The sequence below is a fragment of the Rhinolophus hipposideros genome (assembly GCF_964194185.1).
Source record: "Rhinolophus hipposideros genome assembly, chromosome: 22".
NCBI classification, from domain to species: domain Eukaryota; kingdom Metazoa; phylum Chordata; class Mammalia; order Chiroptera; family Rhinolophidae; genus Rhinolophus; species Rhinolophus hipposideros.
Window position 1 is genome coordinate 10,205,385 of NC_138068.1, and position 15,706 is coordinate 10,221,090.

A 15,706-nucleotide genomic window follows, 5' to 3' on the forward strand; every position below is an offset into this window, starting at 1 on the left:
TGACCCAGGGACTGGGGATAGGATTACAAGATCTGTCACCCCCATCTGCCACCTCAACCTCCCCAAAAGGTGTGTCTTTGTGTGGAGGGAAAGGGGGAAGGGCGCTAAATGCCTCACTCTCGTCCCTTGGGGTGAGAGAGCATGGAGGTGAACCCAATATATTATTACGAACCATCTGATCCTGGAGCTCCCTGGTGTCCGTGTCAGGCGTGGGAGGCGCTGCACAGCCTATCCCTGGCTGAACCGCCCAGGATTCCTTTTTGCCCTTCACCTCCAGGAACCTAAGCTCCTCCTGTTCCATCACTTTCACCCGCCGAGCACTTTCAGAAGACACTGGCTTTGCTTCTGCTGTGTCCTCTGCATGTTGTATTCTCCCCCCATCCTTTCTTAGTGATCTCTGATTCATTCTTCAAGACCTAGCTCGGATGTCACCTTGTGACACCTTCCAAATGCCAATCCCTTCCTCACCTCTTCCTCTACTCTGCACCACAAACACATCAGAATTTGTTTCGTTTGTGCTTTGTTCAAACTCCACGCAAAGGGCTTCTCAAGGGTTGCTGTTGAGGCAGCCTTTCGAAACCTTGAATTTTTCGCTGCAGGTTAAATCATATCCAATCATCACACAATTTATGCAGTACCTACCCAGGCCTTGTTTCAGAACCATTTGCTGCCCTGCCCTTGCTCATGAAGCCGTTCTTGCACAGGTCATATAAATGCACAGTCCTCTGGCACCAGCCTGTGGTCACACACCACCTTTCCCCTCCTGTTCACCTTCCCAATGCAGTTCATCTCACGTCCCTGAATGCCCAGCCGTTGTCAATCATCCAGCCTAATGTTAAACCACATTCCTACCCCCATGCCCACCCTCTCCCTCCCCACACCGGCGTCCATTCTTTCTCTGATACCCAAGTCCTCTCCAGCTTCAGTCAAGGCTTTCCCACATGCTATTCCCTCTCTTCCCCTATTCTTTGCCTAATTCCTATTCAGCCTTCAGGTTTCTGCTCGAATGTCACTGCCTCCAGAAGCCTTCCCTGACCCCAATCTACATTAACACACATTGCTGGTTGCTGATTTCTGTAGGTGAATATAGCCATCATCACTGTTCCCAATTCATGCCAAGAGGGCATTCTTTCTCCTTTCTCTAAATCCTACCCATTTTCTAGGAATGTGGTTAAGGCCTGTGTCCTCCCCAACGCTGAGCAGGGCTACCAGCCCCTGGCTGTGTTTGCCTTCAGTGTTCAGCTCTTAGATGGACAGAATGAAACTTCCTGTAGATGCCCAACCCGTCAACCAGCACATCGTGCGATGTTATTAAACTGCCTCAAGAGAGACTCCTTGTTTCTTTGACTTAACTATAGGTGACCTGAGGGTGTGCGTCTTTTCTCCTCTACATTGTGTCTCCCAAAGCCCCTAACACAAGTCTGGTCACAGTAAACACTCCCTTTTCCTTTTCTTGAAACACACACACACACACACACACACACACACACCCCTCAGTTTCTGTGACCCCATAGGATAGGCATAGTGAGCTGGTAACTAGTTTGGTGGTTCACCCCAATCTCCCTTTTATAGAGGCAGCCTCATTACAATTAAAAGAATTTTTGGAAAGTCCTGGGTTCAAATCCTGAGTCAGCTATTTAAGAGGTAGGTGATCTTGCGTAAGCATCTTAACTTCAGGGTCCTCATTTATAAGATGGAAACAAGCCTAACCGTAGGTTCACTGTAATAGTTAAATGATTAGATACTTATAACTGTCATGTGAACATATGCATGGTATGATCTCATTGTATAAAATAAAAACCTTCTGTGTGTGTGAAAGTGTGGGAAAAAGTCTGATGGGCCTCCTCCCAGACCGATGGAGTGCTTACGCCTGGGTGGGGAGGATGAAGTCTTTTCCTCCCTTGTTATGCTTTTATACTTTTTTCTTTGAATTTTTAATGAGACTGCCTTCACGCATTACTGATTGCTGTAGACTAAATTATTGAGTAAATACATACCCTCTCTCCCTTCACTTTCATGGAAAGGGCGTATGCCTCCATCTCTCGTCTACGGTCGTGGCTTTGTGGCTGGCTTTGGCCAATGGGATATGAGTGGACATGCTATAAACAAAGGCCTGAGATGTGCTGGTGGAGCTGGGCTGGTCCCCTGTGCTGCTGCCTGTCCCCATGAGAAGAATGTGCTCAGAGTAGCCCAGGAGTCCCCCAAAATGAGTGACATGTGGGCCAGATCTAAAACAAACCCACTGCCCAGAGGCCCTGCTGAGATCGTGAGATCAACAGTCTCTCTCCAGAAAATCCACAGATGCACGAGCCAGAGATAAATCAGCTTGTTCTATAGCAAAAGTTGCCTGATACACTTGTGTCATTTTTTTTAAAGAGAAAAAAACCTGAACAGTAAAACACTAAAATCAGCAAACAGAGCGCCAAGCAAACAGCTAGTTAACAAATGCTGAATCTTCTTCCCTCCCCTAATCCTCCTTCAAAGCCTGGTTCAGAAGATTCCAGAAGCCTTCCAGGCCCCAATTTGAATGGGTTGCCCTTCCCCATGGCACTTTGCAGCCACCATTTATTTCATTCTCTCTTGCAAAACACTTAGTTGTTCCCATGCCAGTTCCTGCCTTCATGGAGTTTAGGATCTAGTCACATAAACACAATATAAATACGAAGGAATTGTTTTGCATGTATATGCAAATTACACATATCCAATCTTAAATGCTCAGTGGAAAAAGCCATCATACTTTAAGGAGGCTGCAGGATTCTGCCCACTGTTCTCGTCTAAATGAAGGTGTGACATGGAGGAGGAGAAGTGAGAGAGGAACCCTGAATCTTCTCTCACTTGGGCCCAGTTCCTTCCAGCCTTTCATAGCCTGAGCATCTTGGTAAGCTGGGCCTGATTCTAATGTTTAAGACACTTACTGTGCGTCCACTGTGGATACCAGGTACCGCTCGAAGCTGAGTTGTACTATTACAGTGGAGGAAACAGCAGCTGAACAAGGACAATTATCTAAAGTTGCACAGCTTGCAAGAGGTTGAGCCAGAATTGGGGCTCAGGTCTGTCTTGGAGCCAAAGCTGCTTCGCGGGTTTTAGTTGCAGATGCATGTCTGCAATAAGGGGCTTCCTCAGGTACTTGGTGGAGGGTTTTAGGTTAAAAGAACAGAAATAGAGATTTTGTGGTTGTTCATTACACAGCAAAAGCTGACTGCTCCATCTGAGAGGAGGGCTGTCATGCAAGGTCTCAGCTCCTGCTCCCCACACAAGAACGCAGGATGTGGTGAGGCCAAAAAGGAACAACAACGGAGCCATAGATAGGGGAGTCATACTATTATATTCTCGCTGGTGGCTGGGCGCGACACAGGAAGTAGGATCCACACGATCCACAATCTGCTACCCATGCTTGCTAACCCCACTTGCTAGCTGCAATCCGTAGTCCGCTTCTCTGCCAACCAACCAAACCCCTACCAGCGCAGCCATGGCAGTTATATTAATGGTCAATGGCTAACTGGTAACAGCTGATGGCCAACCAGCCACAGTGGATGGCCACCACCCGAGCCAGCACCTTTCCACGTGAGGCTAAGAGCCTGGAAACTGCTCTCTGGGGTTCTGTCCCCACAGGGCACTCACCGGGTATGAGGGCAACTCCATCCACAAATCAGCCTGGGACTTAGTGAAACCCTTCTTATACCTGGGTCTCTGTCAAAAGTGGCCGGCTCATTGCACAGCAGTGTGAGTGTACTTAACACGGTACACCTAAAAATGGTTAAGAGGGGACATTTTATGTTATGTATATTTTACTACCATGTTTTTTAATGTGGCAGGCTGTACACCTGTGGATAGAAGCAAAGATGGTTCCTAGTACCAACAAAAGTTCCAGAAGCAATTCTCATCAGCCCAGCTGGCTCACGTGCCTATTTTGTGTCCTGTGGGACAGAAAGGCTGAGCTGCTTCTCTTAGAGGCATGACTTGTGTGGCCCCTCAAATTTCAAGGTATCCCTTGTCTCTATGATTCCTGAACTCCTTTTGCTCCTAATTTGCTGTGTGGCCTTGGACAAACCACGTCCCCTCTCTGGGCCTCTATTTTCCCACTTGTTAAATGAGCAGCTTGAAGTGGGTCACCTCAGAGACCCTTCAACTCTAAGAATCTCCTACTTAATTTCTCCTTGTGCAATTCTTCTGTTACTGTCTCCAAAGAGAGATGAAGTGGGCTTGGGGCTGGGGTAGGGGGATGTCTTGCAGGGCGGCCTGCGGGGTCTCAGCTCCCGCTCCCCACATAAGAACGCAGGATGTGGCTAGGCCAAAAAGGAATACTCATGGAGCCATAGATACGGGAGTCACACTACTATATCCTCGCTGGCAGCACTATACTCTCACTGGAGGCTGTTCCACACTGTCCACAACCCGCCATGCTAACTGCGATCCGCGCTTGCCAGCCACCATCTTCTTGCTAGCCCCCATTATTCTGCTAGCGTAGCCACAGCAGTTATATTAGTGGCCAATGGCTTACGGGTTACAGCTGACAGCCAACTAGCCACAGCTGCTGGCCATCCAATCACAGTTGATGGCCATTTACTACCTGAGCCAGCACCTTTCCACTTGAGGCCGAGAGCTTGGAAACTGCACTCCTGGCTCTGTCCCCACAGGGGAGCAGAGGCTTCCTTTTATGTTGGGGCTGTGTGGGCTGCAGTGGGAGGTTCCCTTTACATTCTTCCTTCCTTTCCTTTTTTTTTTTTTCTTTAACCAGAAAGTTATTTTAAACCCCAGGTGGGGAGCTGCTGAAAGCCACACACCTCAGATCTCACGTGTTACAACCTCTTGTGGGGAGAGAGCAAGCAGAGTTTTTAATTCTTGAGGTTCTTTCCCCTCCCCTCAACCCCCACCCCAAGAGAAAGGCAACTCATTCCATTCATCCTTTGCATGGCTGAGTCACAAAACTTAAAAACTCGTGTCTTCTGGCCCTTGGCAGCCGCGAGAACTGCAGTCCTAAAACTAGTGCCTCTCAAAGTTGCGCACACATACGACTCACTTGGACATCTTGCTAAAACTCAGATTCTGGTTGCCACGGTCTGAGGTGGGGCTGAGGTCCTGCACATCTAGCATTCTCTCAGGTGAGGTCCATGAGCAGCAAGACTCTGGAACACAGATTGCTGTTAGCTCAAAAAATCCAGCTGGAAAATCTGAAAATTACTCACCTGCTCTTTCGCGTTTTGAATTTGCCCTGCTCCTCTATTTTAAATGATATTCTTTAAATGTGTGATATATGCACAAGACAAAAAAAAATCAAAAGCTTCAACAAGGGCATACACTGAAAAGTCAGTTGCCCTCTATCCTAACCCCCATCCTCGCAGTTCCCAGAAGCAGCCCTTTACCCAGTTTCTTGTGTCTTCCTCCAGAGAGAGTTTGTGCATAATAATATTTATTAGAGTCATTCCTTTTTTTTTTTTCAATTAGAATGGCTTTAATTGAGCCTTTGTTTACCTTGAGTGGAAAGAAGTTTCCCCAAAAGCCTTACTGGCGGTTGAGTTTTTTGTTTTTAAATTAAAGTTTATTAGGATGACAATTGTTAGTAAAGTTACATAGATTTCAGGTTGTCACGCAGGGTCTCTGGTCCCGCTCCCGCTCTCGGCGGATGGACACAGAGTACTGCGAGGCCAAAAAGGAGCACCAACGGAGCCATGGATGAAGGTTCACACCAGTATATTCTCGCTGGCGGCTGGGTTGGAAATACAGGAAGCAGGAGCCACACGATCTGCAACCTGCCATCCACTTCTCTGCCAGCCAACCAACGCCCTAGCGTAGCCATGACAGTTATATTAGTGGCTAATGGCTAACTGGTAACAGCTGATGGCCATCTAATAATCAAGTAAGCACCTTTCCACGTGAGGCCCAGAGCCTGGAAACTGCTCTCTAGGACTCTGTCCTCACACTGGTGTACAATTCTGTAATACATTATCTATATCTCACATTGTGTGTTCACCACCCAGAGTCAGTTCTCTTTCCATCACCATATATCAGACCCCGTTTATCCTCTTCTAGAACGTCCTGCCCCCCTTATCCTCCGGTAACCCTAAACTATTGTCTATGTCTATGAGGTTTTGTTCCTTCATTTGTTTGTTTTGTTCTTTTGTTGTTTTCAGTTTTATATACCACATATCAGTGAAATCATATGGTTCTCTACTTTTTCTGTCTGACTTATTTCACTTACCATTATAATCTCAAGATCCATCCATGTTGTCACAAATGGTCCTATTTCATCTTTTCTTACCACCGAATAGTATTCCATTGTGTATATATACCACAACTTTTTTATCCATTCATTTATCAAAAGACATTTTGGTTGTTTCCATGTCTTGGCCACTGTAAATAAAGCTGTAATGAACATTGGAGCACACGGGTCTTTATGGATAAATGTTTTCAGATTTTTTGGGTAGATACCCAGGAGAGGGATTGCTGGGATATATGGTAATTCTATTCTTAATTTTTTAATGAACCTCCACATTGCCTTCCATAGCGGCTGCACCAGTCTGCATTCCCACCAACAGAGTATGAGGGTTCCTTTTTCTCCACAGCCTCTCCAATACTTGTTACTCTGTCTTGTTGATGATAGCCATTCTGACTGGGGTGAGGTGATATCTCATTGTGGTTTTTATTTGCATTTCTCTGATGATTAGTGATGTTGAGCATTTTTTCATATGTCTATTTGCCATTTGTATGTCCTCTTTGGAGAAATGTGTCTTCAGGTCCTCTGCCCATTTTTCAATTGGCTTGTTTGCTTTTTTGTTGTTGAGTTTCATGAGTTCCTTGTATATTTTGGATATCAGCCCCTTATTGGAGGCACTGTTTGCAAAAATCTTCTCCCATTCAGTTGGTCGCCTCTTTATTTTGTCGATGGTTTCTTTTGCTATGCAGAAGCTTTTAAGTTTGATATAGTCCCATTCATTTATTTTAGCTTTTACTTCCCTTGTCTCTGGAGTCAAATTTATAAAATGCTCTTTGAACCCAAGGTCCATAAGTTTAGTACCTATGTTTTCTTCTATGCAGTTTATTGTTTCAGGTCTTATGCTTAGGTTTTTGATCCATTTTGAATTAATTTTGGTACATGGTGACAAATAGCAGTTCAGTTTCATTCTTTTGCCTGTGTCTTTCTAATTCTCCCAGCACCATTTATTGAAGAGGCTGTCTTTTCTCCATTGTATGTTTTTTGCTTTTTTGTCAAAAATTATCTGTCCATATTTATGTGGGTTTATTTCTGGGTTCTTAATACTATTCCATTGGTCTGTGTGTCTGTTTTTCTGCCAATACCATGCTGTTTTGATTATTGTTGCCCTGTAGTACAAGCTAAAGTCAAGGAGTGGGATACCTCCAGCATTGTTCTTTTTTCTTAGGATTGCTTTGGCTCTTTGGGGTCTTTTGTGGTTCCATACAAATCTGATGATTTTTTTGTTCTATTTCTTTAAAAAATGCCATTGGGATTTTGATGGGGATTGCATTAAATCTGTATATTGCTTTGGGTAATACAGCCATTTTAACTATGTTGATTCTTCCACTCCCTGAGCACGGAATGTCTTTCCATTTCTTTGTGTCTTCTTCAATTTCTTTAAAAAATGTCTTATGGTTTTCCTGCTTGGCAACGAGGGCTTAAACGACTGTTTTCAGCCTTCTTCCCTCATTTTTTTCTCCGAGGTCTCTGCTGTGAGCATTGGGTTCAGCCGTGTTATATGCTGCCCCCTCAGCCCTGTGGGCCATAAGCGGAGCCCTAGCAGTCCAAGTTCTTCCCTCTCCTGCAGCTGCGGCAGTTCCGGGAGGCAGCGAGCTCGGAGCACTGAGCTAGGTCTGCGTCCTGCACCCGCGCGGCTCTGTCTCCGCACTTCTCCCTTCCCACCTCCCCCGCTCACGAGATTCTCCCACCTTTAGGTGAATTCAGTAGTGGGCCTCTTCATCTTGCCTATCTGCTGTTCAGGAAGTCCTTTGTGGTGCTATAGTTGTTCAATTTGTTGTAAATTCCAGGGGAGATTTCAAGAGGTTCACCTCATGCCTCCATTTTTATGACATCATCCCGGCCATTCTATAGCCATTCTTTATATCATGCAGGGTGTCATGAGGGGGTCTCAGCTCCTGCTCCCCACTTAAGAATGCAGGATATGGTGAGGCCAAAAAGGAGCCATAGATAGGGGAGTCATACCACTATATTCTCGCTGGCAGCTGGTTTGGAGACACAGGAAGCAAACATCTACCAACAAGGGGTCTTCCTGCACCCCAGTCTCTCTGGCGGCCCAGGTGAGACACAGGAAGTAGGATCTACATGATCCACAATCCGCTGTCCACTTTTCTGTCTGCCAACCAACCAACCAATCAACCAACTAACCAACGCAGCCAGGGCAGTTACATCAGTGGCTGATTGGCTAACTGGTTATAGCTGATGGCCAACCAGTCACAGTTGATGACCATCTACTACCCGAGCCAGCACCTTTCCACGTGAGGCCGAGAGCCTGGAAACTGCTCTCTGGGACTCTGTCCCCACACTTTATTAATCAATTCCTATGTCCTAGGTACTGAGCAGTACCCCTTAGATTATTTAATTCTTCCAATGAGCCCAGGTATTAGGTCCCAGTTTTACAGTTGAGGAAACTGAGGCATAGAGAGGTTGAGTACTTTGCTCTGTATTTTTATTTATTTATTTTTATTTTTTAAAAGATTTTATTGGGGGAGGGGAACAGGACTTTATTGGGGAACAGTGTGTACTTCCAGAACTTCTTTCCAAGTCAAGTTGTTGTCCTTTCAGTCTTAGTTGTGGAGGGTGCTGTTCAGCTTCAAGTTGTTGTCCTTTCAGTCTTAGTTGTGGAGGGCGCAGCTCAGCTCCAGGTCCAGTTGCCGTTGCTAGTTGCAGGGGGCGCAACCCACCATCCCTTGCGGGAGTCGAACCAGCAACCTTGTGGTTGAGAGGATGCGCTCCAACCAACTGAGCCGTCCAGGAGCTCAGTGGCAGCTCAGCTCAAGGTGCCGTGTTCAATCTTAGTTGCAGGGGACGCTGCTCACCATCCCTTGTGGGACTCAAGGAATTGAACTGATAACCTTGTGGTTGAGAGCCCACCGGCCCATGTGGGAATCGAACCAGCAGCCTTCGGAGTTAAGAGCATGGAGCTCTAACCGCCTGAGCCACCGGGCTGGCCACACTTTGCTCTTTATTGCACAGCAAGGGAGATCCAGAATTGGGATGCCTGCCCCCACGTTCTTGACCTCTTTCAAGATTCAACCCCTTTGTATACAAAGCCCTCTCAGCCCTCTTTATCTTACAGCAGAGAAAGCATTTAATGTTCTGACCTCGTTTTATCCCCTTAAACAATTTATCTTGAAGAGGGTTCAATTGCAGCACACAGAGAACTGCCTTTTTCTTCTGAACAACAGCACAACATTTCTTTGCCAGTACAGGCATACCTCAGAAATGTTGCAGGTTCGGTTCCAGACCACCACAGTAAAGCAGGTAAAGTGAGGAAGAATCGTTTGCTGGTGGAGGGTCTTGCCTTCAGCTTGTAAAACACACATCTGTGAAGCATAATAAAGCGAAGAGTAATGAAACGAGGTAAGCCAGTATGGCCTTATTTATTTAACCAGGAACCTGTTTGGGGGATGGGAGAAGGATGGGCCGTTACCAGTTCTTTTACTGCAAACGGCTGTGCTGTGTAGCTTTGTGTCGTGCAGGGTCTCAGCTCCCACTCCCCGCCCAAGAACGCAGGACACGGTAAGGCCAAAAAGGAACACCCACGGAGCCATAGATAGGGGAGTCAAACCAATATATTCTCGCTGGCGGCTGGGCTGGAGACACAGGAAGCAGGATCTACATAATCTGCCTAACAGCAGTCCGCACTTGCCAGCCACCATCTTCTCGCTAGCCCCCATTTTTTTCTGCTAGCGTAGCCACAGCCGTTATATTAGTGGCCAATGGCTTACGGGTTACAGCTGACGGCCAACTAGTCACAGCTGCTGGCCATCTGATCACAGTTGATGGCCATTTACTACCCGAGCCAGCACCTTTGTATGTGAGGCCGCGAGCCTGGAAACTGCTTTTCGGGGCTTTGTCCCCACACTTTGTACATGCAACGTTTTACACACATGCGAGGATGTCTGTAGGATGAACTTCTAGACCTGGAGTGGGCTGGGTCCCAGGCTGTGTTCCTTTAAAGTTGGGTGGTTGCTTCCCAAAGCAGCTACGACGACTTTCACCAGCGGTGTATGTGAGTATCTTTCCCCAGAGCCTCACCAACACTGTTTTATAAACTTCCGGCTTTTTCTGCTGTTGATTTTGAACCCCCTGTAGGAAGTAGGGCTGTGTGAGAGTGCCCCTTCCTGCCTGATTGTCAAAACTCCCCAGCTGAGGTATATGGCTTTGAAATTGTTGCTCCATACCCAGGGACTAGTGTTCTCTTGCTCAAGCCAGCCTGCTCTTCTGAAGAGCAGCATTTGTCAACCGGGATTGAATGGCTGAAAAATAAAGGGGATCTAATTATACCCAGGAGCCTTGGACAACCACTGAGCTCCAAGCCCTTTTCCCCCAATCCTCCGGGACCACTGGTAAGAGACAGGATGAAGCCCCAACCAATAATGAACTTTGGCTTCTCAGACTGTGGAAGCCAAAGGGGTCCAGTACAAAGGAGACAAGCAGCTGAAGCTCAGTGTTCAGCCTGGGCTCTTCCACCAACCGTCGGTCTGAAAAGAACTCCTTCTATTTCAGAGCAGTGGTAAGCCCACAGACTTGGGAGCTCATGACCTGGTTTCAACTCTGTGGTTTCCAGCTGTGTGATGTTAGGTTAGTGATTTAACCTCTCTGGACCCCAGTTTTCCCATCTGCAAATGGGATAATTATAGATTTACTTCCCAGTGTGCTTGTGAAGATTAAGTGTCTTAATGCACACAAAGATTTGGGAACAATGCCTGGCACCAAGAAAGTACACAATAAATATTAGCAGTTCTTTCATTATTTATACTATTTATTGTCTTGGTTATTGTCTGTCTAGAATGTCAACTGCAGGAAAGCAGGGACCTTGAATCCCTTGTTCCCAGCAGTGACTCTTGCCCCAGCACAATGCATGCACATAGTTGGTCCTTTGTAAATATTCACTGGAGGAAGGAATGAAAGAACATATCCCTTCCCCTCCCTGAGCCTTAGTTTCTTATTTGTAAAATGAGAGGTTCTTATTTCATTCTCTGCTTTCCTAATCTACAATGATTGTATGTCATTGCTTTTCGAAATTAGAAGAAAAAAATTATAAAAATGCATAAGCTCTTATTTATAATTGCCAAAACTTGAAAACAATCAAGATGTCAATTGGCGAATGGATAAACAAACTGTGGTCCATCCAGACAATGGAATAGAATTCAGCAATAAAAAAAAAAGAGTTATCAAGCCAAGAAAAAACACGGAGGAGCCTTCAATGTATATTGCGAAGTGAAACAAGCCAATCTGAAAACACTACATACTGTATGATTCCAAATATATGACTTTGGAAAAGGCAAAATTATGGTGACAGTAAAAAGATCAGTGGTTGTCAGATGTCTGGGGAGAGGGATGAATAGGCAGAGTGTAGAGGACTTTCAAGGCAGTGAACTATTCTGTATAATATCTCAATGGTAAATATGTTCAAACCCATAGAATGTACAACCCAGAGTGAACCCTAATATAAACTATAGATTTAGTTAATAATGATGTATCAATATTGGCTTATCAGTTGTAATAAATGTACGACACTAATGCGGATGCTAAAAATAGGGGCAACTTGGGGGCAGGGGTTGAGAGGGTATATGGATCTCTGTACTTTCTCCTCAATTTTTCTGTAAGTGGAAAACTGCTCTAAAATATCTATTAAGTTAAAAAGAAAGTATAGGCTCAGCTTTTTTTTTTATTGGTTTCAGGTATACAAAACAATGCAGTAGTCAGACGTTTCACCCCTCACAAAGTGATAACACCTCTCCCGCAATCTGTTGCCCCTCTGACATCGTTTATATCTATTACAATTCCATTGACTCTATTCCCTATGCTGTACTCCATATCCTGTGACCATATATATATAAAATTACAGTTGACATACAATATTATTCAGCTTCAGCTTCAGGTGTACAGTGTAGTGTTCAGGCACAAAAGTTTGATTATTTGGCTTTTTTAAATGTTATGGTTTTGTAACTCTATTTGATAGTTAGTGGTTAGTTCTCTTTCACATTGACTGCAAACTTTTAAAAGTGGTGACTACGACCTTGGTAAGCAATGTATAGGGCTTGTTTGGTGAATCTTCATCCTCATGATATGTTTTCTGGATAATTGCACACCAATACAATAGGAAAATCCCTTATTCCTTTAGCCTCGGTCAACGTGTACTTCCATACCTGAGAAACACACTTCTGGAAGCCCACCCCATGGATGTGCTTGTGAATGCTGATGATGTATTCTCTGGTCATTATCTCTTGATGGCAGAATGGTCCTTCTTCTCTCCACTGTTTTTTATGAGAGCCATTCTGCTGGGCCCAGGATGGAAAGAAAGAATTGAATAGATTGTTGATTGATTGGCTTTTAAAACACATGCACCCCTTCACACACACATACACACACGTATGTGCGCATACACACGCATGTCCTACACTGGCAGGTGTGGTTTCTAACTCATTCTTTTTTGTGTATGCTTTGAGTTTTAAGGAAATATGTTCAAGGAATAACAAAATGTTTAGACGGTAACGATGACCTTGTACAATTTGGAGATTTCACAGGTGAGAAAATTGGGCCTGGGGAGAGGAAGTGACTTGTCCAAGGTGACATGATGAGAGGTGAGAGAGTGGAAGTCTACCCCAGGCCTTCTCACCACCAACTTGTGGGCTATGCCTCAGTTGCCTCCTCTGTAAAATGGGGTTATAATGGCACCTGCCTCCTCCACTTGTGAGGATTAGCTAAAACAATACTCAAAACACGTAAAACAAAGCTGGGTACATAGTAAATGCTCAATTAAAGTCAGCCACTATTAGTATTAATTTATGGTGAGGATGACATCGTCAGTTCCTGTTTCTCCTGTTTGAGTTGTCAGAGTTTAACAAGGGTGTTTTTTGTGTTTATTTTTTTTTTTTACTTTTTATAAGCTTTGAGTTGGAGGATAGGGAGGGAGGTTATTGTCTGCAAGCCCCTCAAGTTAGACATAGGAGCCCACTGTAGGCTTTCTACCTCTCCTATTGGGAAAGACGTTGCACAACCAGCCACCTACAGGGCCCTGGCAGGGAAGGTTTAGGCCTGTGAAGGTAACTGCAGTGAACTGGGGAGCACTGGCCCCATCCAAGGTTGCCACCTCTAGACGGTGGTGAACATGAAGGAACAGAGCCCCAGGTGGCCAACTCTCCCAATTTTAAATCTAGTGAGGGACAAACAAGACATTTCTGGGGGCCAGATATGATTCCTGGGTAACTTCTGAAGTCCAACCCCCTCACTTGTAAAGATGGGGAAACTGAGGCCCAAGGAGGTAGAGTGAGTCCCCCCAAATCAGTGTTAGAACTCCAACTCCATTTCTCTCGACCTCCTTTTGCTACCATGCTGTTCTGGGCAAAAGGACATCACTAAAATTTTGAGCTAGCTTCTCTTATGGTTGCAGAGGCTCGTCCCAGACTGTCAATGTAGAGAGGGAGCTGGATGGGGCTCCAGGGTAGCTGGACGGGGGTCCAGGGGGTGCAGGCAAACCCTGTCCTTCCCATTGGAAATGAGACTTCTTTTCTGGGCCCTAGCAAAGAGGCACCTGTCCCTCTCTTTCTCTCTCTCTTTTTTAAAATGATTTTATTGGGGAAGCAGAACAGGACTTTATTGGGGAACCGTGTGTACTTCCAGGACTTTTTTCCAAGTCAAGTTGTTGTCCTTTCAGTCTTAGTTGTGGAGGGCGCAGCTCAGCTCCAGGTCTAGTTGCCGTTGCTAGTTGCAGGGGGCGCAGCCCACCATCCTTGTGGGACTCGAGGAGTTGAACTGGCAACCTTGTTGTTGAGAGCCCACTGGACCATGTGGGAATCAAACCGGCAGCTGTAGGAGTTAGGAGCATGGAGGCCAACCGCCTGAGCCACTGGGCTGGCCCTCTGTCTTTTTTAAAAAAATTTTTAATTGTGGCAAAATACACCTAACATAAAATTTACCATCTTAACCTTTTTTTTTTTTTTGCATACAGTTCAGTGGTATTAGGTACATTTGTGCTACCATCCCCTCCATCCATCTCCAGAACTCTTCTCATCTGGTAAAATTGGAACTCTGTACCTTTTAAACAACAACTCCCCATTCCTCCCTCTCCCCAGCCTCTGGCAACCACCATGCTACTTTGTGTTTCTATGAATTTGGCTATCCTAGGTACCCCATAGAAGTGGAGTGGCACAGTATTTGTCCTTTTGTAACTGCTTTGTTTTTCAGCCAGCGTAATGTCCTCAAGGTTCATTCATGTTGTAGAATATGTCAAAATTTTCTTCCTTTTTATGGCTGGATAATATTCTGTTGTATGTATAGACCACATTTTATTTATTCATTTATCCATTAATGGACACTTGGGTTGCTTCCACCTTTTGACTATTGTGAATAATGTTACTAACCAACGTGGGTATAAATATCTGTTCGAGTTTCTGCTTTCAATTCTTTTGGGTATATATCTAGAAGTGGAATTGCTGGATTATATGGTAATTCTATTTTTCATTTTCTGAGAAAATGTCATACTATTTTCCAGAGGCTGCACCATTTTACATTCCCATCAGCAATGCATAGGGGTTCCAATTTCTCCACATCCTTGCCAATGTTCCTTTTTGTTTGTTTTCATAGCAGCCATCCTAATGGATGTGAGATGAGGCAGGGCATCTTGATTTGTGTATGGAAGGTCTTCCCAAAGTGTGGCTCCAGAGCAGTCATGTGGGAAGAGCTTCCAGGTGGCATCTTGTGGGAGGCGGGGTATGGGGATTATGTGACCCATTTATACTAACGCAATGTTGGCTGAACAAGCTCACTGGTTTTGTTTTCATAGATGTTTTGATTCAGCTGGCCTGTTAAAATCCATAACAATCATTATGTTTTCTAAGAACATTTTTATTCCCATTTGACATAGGTGCTTTTGTGAGTTAAAACTGTACAGTACATAGTATAGTGTGTAGCATACAAGAAGTGCCCAGTAAATGTGAACCCAATGAATATTAAGAAGACTGTGGTTGCCAGAGGTGGGGATGGGTGAAAGGGGTGAAGGTGGTCAAAAGGTAGAAACTTCCAGACACAAAATAATAAGTTCTAGGGATGTAATGTACAGCGTGGCGACTATAGAGTTAATAATATTGAATTGTATATTTGAAAGTTGCTAAGAGAGATCTTAAAAGTTCTGATCATGGGGAAAAAAATTTGTAACTATGTGTGGTGATGGATGGTAACTAGACTTATTGTGATGATCATTTCACAATATTTAGAAATATTTATTATGTTGTACACCTGAAACTAATATAATGTTTTGTATATTATATTAGTTTTTATTTTTTAATTATTATTTTTATGGATATCATACAATTATATCTCAGTTAAAAACAAAAATAGAATATTTCAACTGCCTACCTCAAAGAAAGATAACATCAAGGAAGGGTCGTGGAAGTCTGGTGGCAATTTGGTGGGGGGAGTTAGGACCCTCCTGGGGTCCCCTAGAGGCTGTCCCTGCTGCTTAGCTATTTTTGGCCAGCTTCATTC